Source organism: Rhincodon typus, chromosome 5 (assembly GCF_021869965.1).
Source record: "Rhincodon typus isolate 14 chromosome 5, sRhiTyp1.1, whole genome shotgun sequence".
In the NCBI taxonomy this organism is placed as follows: Eukaryota; Metazoa; Chordata; class Chondrichthyes; order Orectolobiformes; family Rhincodontidae; genus Rhincodon; species Rhincodon typus.
Window position 1 is genome coordinate 76918293 of NC_063336.1, and position 9622 is coordinate 76927914.

At 40.1% G+C, this 9622-nt stretch overlaps 1 non-coding gene across 1 annotated transcript; it reads left to right on the forward strand.

Moving 5' to 3' along the window:
• Positions 1-9228: 9228 nt before the first annotated feature.
• Positions 9229-9300, forward strand: trnak-cuu. Its single transcript has one exon. It is a non-coding gene; the product is annotated as a tRNA-Lys (tRNA).
• Positions 9301-9622: the final 322 nt, after the last annotated feature.

Sequence of the window (9622 nt, forward strand, 5' to 3'; positions counted from 1 at the left end):
TGAGGCTGCAGATTGCTGCTGCTGATGGCCCACAGTGCCTTAAGTGTTTCTTAATCCCAAAAATTCAATTCCCTAATTTGGCATGGCAGTGACACAGATTTTAAAGGGGAGGAGTACCTGAATATTGAACCATTATTGGCTTTAAGCAATTCTTCTACCATTCATGCACTTTAAGTCTATTAGTGTAATGGAAGAATGGTGGCCACACAAGAAATTTGCCTGGACATGGGTGGAAAGTTAGGATAGGTACTCCAGATGGGAGCATGGAAATCTCATTAAGATAGTGAGATGATGGTGTTTACATGCACCTGTTACATCATTCTGAACTGCACTTTCACAGGATTGCCAGCTCATACATGAAAATGAGATACAGTTCTTCTTTGGGGGTCTCACATGTCCACCTGAGAGGGGAGGTAGGGCATTCAGTTAACTTCTCCTGTAAAGGACAGGACATTTGACGGTGCAGCTCTCCATCAGCACTGCACTGGAGTCCCGCATAGGTTTTTTTTGTGCTCAAGCTTCTGATAAATGGATTGAACCCACAACGCTTACATAAGCCAGCATGCTGCCAGCTGAGCCAAGGCTAACACAGACAAGAGCAAGAATTTCTGGGAATTGTTCTCTTTCCAGTTTCTTCAACTTTACAGAAAGTGTGACAGAAAGCCCATGAAGTAACTCAGTGAGAGTTTTGGCTGCAGTTGTGGGGATATTCTCTCCCAACATTATTTTCCCCCCTCTATTCATAGGGAAATGAGGACATCGCTGGTGATGCAGTATTTATTGCCTATCCGTAATTGCCCAGAGGGTACTTCAGAGTCAACCACATTGCTGTGGGTCTGGAGTCACATGTAGGCCAGACCAGGTAAAGATGGCAATTTCCTTCCCTGAAGGACATCAGTAAACCACCTGGGTTTTTCCTGACAATTGACAATGGATTCATGGCCATCATTAGATTCTTAATTCCAAATATTTTTACTGACTTTCAATTTCACCATCCGCCATGGCAGGATTCGAACTCAGGTCCCCAGAACATTATCTGGGTCTCTGGATTAACAGTCCAGTAATAATGCCACTAGGCCATCACCTCCCCATGTAGAATGTGTGCCGGGGAGAGGGTTGGAGAGAGAAGTGAGTAGTGTTTGAACCGTTAATGAATTAAGTGCTTTCCTATGGTTGCTGTCCAAAATGTACCTATGCTTTGTCAGTCCTGCTCTTTTTGGAATGGGCAATCATTCGTCTCAAATGCAATTTAATGCAGAGGAGATCAATGGCAAGACAACAGATTAGTTGAAGAAATGGAAACCTTCACTTAGAAGCAGCCAGTTCATAAAATTGTGATCTGAACGTTGCTCAATACTTCATCATTACATGCCAGATTAGACTCATGAAAAATATATTAATCAGTCTGGTGAGGACCTATCAAGCCCCTTGAAATCTTAATAGTTTCATGCCACCAAGTACCTTACTAAATTGTAACTGAGAATATCGTAAAGTGGCAGTGACCTTCAAATAGCTCTGGAGTAAGACAGATGTTTTTACCATTGGACATGAGATTTATTTGAGAATATTTTACTAGATTAATGATTCCTTGCTGCCAGGGCAGCATTGTCTTAAAAATTAAGCATGTGGCTTAATTGACTGGACAACAAAAGGGTTTTCTAACTCAAATCAGACAATTGATCTTGTGGGTGGGGTTCTGATAATCCACGCAGGTGCTGGGGTGGGGTTCTGTGTCCTTGATGCTGTCTGTAAATAAAACAATGTGGCTCAGACATTGTTGTTAAGTGTCCAGCCCAAGGCACAGGGACAATCTAACCAAGATAAATGGCAGCTTGAAAGAGAAATGATGAGCTGACCGGGGAATTGAAGGCAGCAGAGAATTTCCTCACATTATAACTCTAGACTCTCTCACCTTTTAAAACAGCGGGCACAGCATTCTGGCAATTAATCAAACCCCCTGGCCCACCTCCACTCAAATCCTCAACAGAGAAAAAACAAACAATGAAGTATAACGGAATTTTCAACTTGTAAATGAGTCTGCGCCTGCATTTTCTTTCTTTTTGCTTCATTGTACATTTCAATTAACTAGATGCAAAGGTGGAAATAGGAGATGGAGACAATAGGCATCAGCCATAATTGCAATAAATGTAATTCTAGGAGGGAATTAGGGCTTTTCTCTTGGATACACAAAGACTGTATTTTCTTCTCACAAAGTGTAGTAATTCTGACATTTACAAATGTGATCTTTTGTGTGCTAATGACAGCTGCAAGCTTTATCAACCTGTAACATCATGCAATAACAGAGAAAATGTTACACTTCACCTTCTGACTGAAATGTTGGACAGCAAATATCTTTTGACTCCAGGTCCAGAGTATTCTGTTCTTCTTCAAATGCCAATTTGTTTCACACTATGAAGGAATGCATGCTTGGCATTTCAAAGAGGCTTAATTAAATATGTTAGTAAAATAAAATTCCTGAAGGGTAAAGTGTTATCAACACAAATCTCAATGGAAAGCTGAGTATTAATATTTGTGGCTTGTACACATTTAGGAAAGAAAATATTCTGCTTTCTTGCCACAATCTGTAGGTTTCTAACTAAATCTTACTTGTTCTTTATTAAGTCTTGTACAAGTCCTCTTGTTTGCCTTTTTTGACTAAGCATTACTACTGTGATCTGAGTACCTATCAAGGAATGCATACAAGTTATATATTCATTGAATTATTTGTCATTTTCTGTGCTAAATGCAAATTATTTTTGAAACAAGAACAAGCAACAACATTCATTCTCAATGAGGATTCTTATTGAAATAATAACAAAACAATGGAGCTGGACTTCAAGAATCAATATGGACACCTCAGTGCAATGCTGAGAGACTGAAGTGCTGTCTTTCAGATGAGATGATAAGCCATTTGTCCTTTTTTACTCTCTGCGGTATGTGCAAGAAATCTTTTGTAATATTTTGAAGACCAGGAGTGTTTCCCTGCTATCCTGGCTACTATTTATCACTCAATCAACTTCACACAAAAAGATTACTACTCAGGTTCATGTTAGTTTTTGTAACAAATTGCTGAGTGAACATAAGTTACTGCAGTCCCTCCGTTGTCACACATTTCAAAAGTACATTATTAGTTTGAGTTGCCTGGTGTTGTGAAAGGTTCCACGTGAATAAAAGTCTTTTTTTCTTTTATACATAAACAGAAATTGCTGGAAAAACTCAGCACGCCTTGCAGCATCTGTGGAGTTAACATTTCAGAACCAGTAACCTTTCTTCAGAACATTTTAGGTCCAGTGACTCATCTTCAGAAGTGCTCCACAATTTCTGTTTTTGCTTCAGATTTCCAGCATCTGCAATTCCTTGTTTTATCCTGTTAAAAATAATTTACTGTGGTTAACATGTGAAACTATTCACTCAAAGTTTGAAGATCAACTTAAAATACTTCAAGTCTCTCATTAGTCAGGAGCAGAAGCAGGTCATTTGACCTATCAAGTCTGCCCTGTCATTCAATGAGATCATGGCTAATTTGAAAATCATCAACACTACTTTCTTGCTTTTTCTCCATAGTGCTAGATTTTCTTCTCATTTCCTTTTTCTATTAAAGTCATAAAATTGCACTTTCAGCTCTAGTTTCTACTCTCTCTGCTCCTATGTCTTGCATCCACCTTTGTCATTTTCTCCATTCTCTCACTTGAGACGGAAGATTTCTCTGTTGTGTGTATACAGCTGTGGATTTTGTTCATCAGACAATTCCTTCAAGTTACCTTCTTCATTTAATTACAGAATTATTTTGTTGCAAAAGGAGGCCATTCACTCAATGTCTGCACTAGCTCTCAATCTGATGATTCAGTGCTATTTTCCTGGGTTTTTCTCCATATTTCTGAATATTATTTTTATTTAAATTATCATGTAATGGCCCCTTGAATCGTTCAGCTAAACTTGTCTCACAACTCTTTCAGGCTGTGTTCCTGTTGATAAATACTTGTGTGAAAAAGTTATTTTCTCACCTTGCATTTGCTTCTTTAGCAAATTACTTTCTACCTGCGATGTCTCATTCTTAATCCTTTTATGAAAGGGAGCAATTTCTCCCATACTTACTTTGGCCAATCACTTAATGTTCTTGAGAACTTTTTCAATTTCGTCTTAGTGACTCCAAGGAAAACAATCTCAATCTCTCTTCAGAATTAAAACTTGTCTTCAGATGTGTTATGTCAGAAGCTCTTTCTCTCAATTGCTCTTTTGCTTTGCTCAAATCAAGGCATTTTACTGTTTCCAACTCTATCATTCTTCTGGAGATGTCAATGTTTTGATATTCATTACCTTCCTCAGTTTCTAATTCTTTTTGAAAAGCCGTGACTACAAATGCTGGGCTTTCTTTGTCTTTTTTTTCCTAAACCTGCACTTTCAACCATGTCCCTTCACCAAAGTTTTAAAAAACACAATTATTAATATATTATATTTACCTTTTAAAAAGAATGATGAGTGAATGCTTTTCAACAGCTTTGTGTTTTCTACTGCTTTCCTGTTGCTCCCTGACTTTCTAATGTAAGCAAGCTGAGCTTGGCTGATTGTGTGCAATTTTCACATGATGTATTTAACTGTCAGCAGCCATCAGAACCCATCCTTAATCATGGAGAAAAATCTCATCAAACAGCAACAAAATAAGCTTATTAATCTTGTTTCATAGAAAGCAATCTTCCCCAATATCACAAGGGACACTTGTTTACTAGCAAATACTTACAGTCTCCACTCGACACAAAACATTCCTGAAGATTTGAAATGCTGTCATAAAAACAATTCAGCTGACAAACTAGATCAAATTCTTATAGTGTCTTTATTCTGCCTTCAATTACATCTTGACCGAGAATTGTAACATGGATTGTAGAATTGTAACATTGGTTTCAATGATGGGAATTCCCTCTCTTCCGAACACTTTTTGTAAGCTGGTAAATATAAACTTAATGTGTTCTTTAAAATTTGACTTTTATCATGCAACCAGGTAACTCCTTTATGGCTTAGTTTGTGGACCCCCATAAGCATCCTTCAAAACAGCAGCCCTCTGTTACAGGCCAATGGATTAATTCTGTGATTCTTAATGAGGATTCTTATTGAGACAGACTGAAATGTCTGAATTATTGCTGTAACTGATTAATTTTCAGCTGCATATTTGGATTGTAGCTATGTCTATCATGCTGTAAGAATGCATACATCATATGGTACGTTAAGTCAAATTGGTCACTTTGCTTGCCTGATCCTCGCTATAGCAAATTCACTTCATTACAGAATGTTTTAAAACAGTATTTGTTTATTCACTCATGGGAAATGGGCATTGCTGGCTGGCCACCATTTATTTCCCATCCCTTGTTGCATTGCAGATCATTGAAGATGTAAGTGAGCTGCCTTCTTGAACTGCTGCAGTCTATGTGCTATTGATAGACCCACAATGCTATTAAGGAGGGAATTCCAGTATTTTGACCCAGTGACAGTGAAGGAATGGCAATAAACTTCCAAGTCAGGATGGTGAGTGGCTTGGAGTGGAACTTGGAGGTGATGGGGTTCCCATGTATCCGCTGCTCTTTTGCTTCTAGATGGAAGTTGTCATGATTTGGAAGGATCTTCAGTGAACATCTGCAATATATCTTGTAGACAATATACGCTACTGCTACTGGGCATCAGTGGTGGCGGGAGTGGATATTTGTGGATCTGATGCCCATGAAGTGGGCTGCTTTGTCCATGATGGTGTCAAGATGCTGTTGAAGATGCACTTATCCAGTTAAGTGGGGAGTATTCTATGATTCCTGACTAGTGCTCTGTAGATGGTGGATGCCCTTTGAAGAGTCAGGGGATGAATTACATGCTACAGTACTCTTAGCTTCTGACCTATTCTTGTAGCTGTTGTATTTATATGAGTCCAGTATACAGGCAATAAAATAACAGCAAGCCATAAAATATAACAGGCTGTAATTACAGAATTCCCATGATTATCAAGACTCTGATAGGAAAGCACCTCATTAAGGGAAACTAAAATGCTTTTGATTTCTTTCATAGTGGTCAGGGGAGCGAGAAGCCTTGAAGCTCTGTGCCCATATTGACACTGGATGATGCTTACCAATCACATGGAATACGTGGGGATCTGGTGACTGTGAAGCAGGGCATTTTGAAACAATTAATAGAATCTCTATCCACGAGGGGTGATATAAGCATTTGAGCACTCAGAACTGACCATTCAGGGAATAACTGATTCCTGACCTCCACAGGTTCAGGATGATTATACAGGGGGTATAAGAAGGGTGTACCCTTTCCCTTGTCCCTTACTGGATGTTGGACAAAACCTTAGATATTGCATCTTTTCCGCTGGGTACCTGGTCAGCACTGCAGTTGTGAATAACAACAATCATATTATAGGTAACATTCAGTAATTCCTTAGCCTCCTAATTGAGTTAAAGAGAAAAGACTTGAACAGAAGGAACCAGCAACTTCTCTGTGATAATAATAGAGATTTATAGAGTTAGGCTGGGGACTGTGGGGAAGCTTTCAGTTTTGTGGATCTCATCCAGACATTGGCATGTATAAACATTTGAGATTACAGTATAAAGAATGATCAGGAACTGGAAGAAAGAGGATTTAAGATAAGATCATATGATATAGGATCCATTCGGCCCATGAGGTCTGCTTCGCTATTCGATCGTGGCTGATATATTTCTCAACCCTATTCTTCTGCCTTCTTCCTATGACGCTTGATCCCCTCACCAATCAGGAGTCTATTTATCTCTGTCTTAAATATACTCAATACCTTGGCCTCCACAGCCCTCTGCAGCAATGAGTCACAAAGATTAAGCACACTCTGGCTGAAGAAATTCCTCCTCATCCCAGTTCTAAAGAGTTGTCCCTTTACCCTGAGGCTATGCCCTCAAATAGTAGTCTCCCCTACAAGTGGATCAATTTTCACCACATTCCCTTAATTCAGGCCTCTCAGTAATATTGAAGTTTCAATGGGATCCCTCCACATCCTTCTAGACTCCATCGAGTACAACAGACCCAGAGTCCTCAACCATTCTTCATATGACAAGTTCTTCAATCCTGGGGTCATTCTTGTCAACCTTCTTTGGATCCCCTCCAATTCCAGCACATCCATCCTTAAATGCAGGACACAAAACTGCTCACAATATTGCCTATGTGGTCTGACCAGAACCTGATTCACTCCTAACAGGACGTCTCTGTTCTTGTATTTGAACCCTCTTGAAATGAATACTAACGTTGCATTTGCCTTACTTATTGTCAACCGAACCTGCATGCTAACCTTAAGAGAATCTCAAGTACCTTTGTGCTTCAGACTTCCAAAGCCTCTCCCTACTTAAAAATAGTTTTGCCTCTATTCTTCCTACCAAAGTGCATATCTTCATACTTTCCCACATTGTATTCTATCTGCCACTTCTTTATTCACTCGCTTAACCTGTCCAAGTTGTTTGCAGCCTCCCTGCATCCTCAACACAATTTGTCCCTCCACCTATCTTTGTGACACTTGCAAACTCAGTAACAAAGCCCTCAGTTCCTTCGTCCACGTCATTAATGTATAATATAAATGGTTGTGGCCTCAACATGGACCCCTGCGGAACTCCACTGGTCACTGATGCCATCCTGAAAAAGACCCCATTTATCCCCACTCTCTACCTTCTGCTAGACAGCCAATCCTCTATCCAAGCCTGTACTTTGCCCCACATTATGGGTTCTTATCTTATTTAGCAGATTTCTGTGTGGCCTTCTGGAAATCCAAATAGATCATGTCCACTGGCTCTGCTTTGTCTAACTTATTTGTTTCCTCCTCAAAGAACTCTAACAGATTTGTCAGGCATGACCTCCATTTGACAAAACTGTGTTGACTCAGTTCTATTTTACTGTGTACTTTCAAGCACTGCACAATCTCATCCTTAATAATGGATTCTAAAATCCTACCAACAACTGATGTCAGGCTAACCAGTCCTCTGTCTTCTGCCTCTCTTCCTTCTTAAACAGGGATGTTACATTAACCATTTCTCGACCACTGGGACCCTCCCTGACTCCAGTGATTCCTGAAAGCTCACCATCAATGTCTCTACAATCTGCTCGGCTATCTCCTTCAGAACTCTGGTCCAGGTGATTTATCCATCTTCAGATCTTTCAGGTTCCACAGCACCTTCTCCTTACAAATAGCCACTACACTCACTTCTACCCCCAATTCTTTTGAAGTTCTGGTATGCTGCTGGTGTCTTCCATTGTGAAAACTGATGCTAGGTATCAATTCAGTGGCTTTGCCATTTCTTTATTTACTATTACTACTTCACCAGCCTCATTTCCAGTGGTCCAATGTCCACTCTTGCCTCTTTTATTAACTTTTAGATATCTACTTTGATGTCACTAGCTAGCTTACTGTCATATTTTAATTACTCACCCTTATCAAGTTTTTTAATTATTCTCTGCTGGTTCTTAAATGCTTCCCAATCCTTTGGCTTCCCACTATTCTTCACCACATTGTTTGCTTTTTCTTCTCCTTTTATTCTTTCCCTGACATCCCCTATCAGCCAAAGTCGCCTCGCCCTCCCCTTCGTATTTTTCTTCTTCCATGGAATGAATTTCTGCTCTGCCTCCTGAATTACCTTCAGAAACTCCTGCCATTTCTATTCCACTGTCTTCTGTGCTAGGACCCCTTTCTAATTAACCCTGGCCACCTCATCCCTCATGTCTTTGTAGCTACCTTGTAATTGTAATACCATTACATCTATTTCAAGCTTTTCCCTCTCAAACTAAAGGATGTATTCTATCATATTATGGTCACTGACCCCTTCAGATTCCTTCACACTCAGCTCCTTAATCAAGTCTGCTTCATGACACATCAAATCCAGAATTGTCTGCACCCAAGTGGGGTCCATCACAAGCTACTCCAAAAAATACCATCTTGTAGACACTCCACGACTTCTTTGAGACTTGCTACCAACCTAATTTTCCCACTCCACCTATATATTGATGTCCACCATGATTATTGTAATAATGCCTTTCTGAAAGCCTTTTCTATCTCCTGATTTATTTTCTGCTTCACATACTTACTACTGCTCGGAGACCTGTACACAAATCTCATCAGGGTCTTTTTTCCTTTACGGTACCTCAGCTCTATTCACATAGATTCTATGCCATCCAGCTCTATTTCATTTCTTGCCATCAAATTAGTTTAATTTCTTAGTAACAAGGCAAACTTGAGCCTGGCTAGCTCAGTCAGTAGAGCATGAGACTCTTAATCTCAGGTCATGAGTTCGAGCCCCACGCTGGGCATCTTTGTGACTTGCAACTTTACTTTCTGAGGCGAAGCCTAGCTATTCAGTCCTCCAGCTGCTTTAAAACTAGAATACACCTCCTCCCACCCACCTTCCTGAAAAAATGCCATTCCCCATTCCCAATTCCTTCGCCTCCGCCGCATCTGCTCCAGGATGAGGCATTCCACTCCCGTACATCTCAGATGTCCTCATTTTTCAAGGACCGCAACTTCCCCCCCTCAGTGGTCGAGAATGCCCTCGACCGTGTTTCCCGCAATTCATCCCTCACACCCCCTCCCCAATAACAACCAAAAAAGAATCCCCCTCATCCTCACGTACCA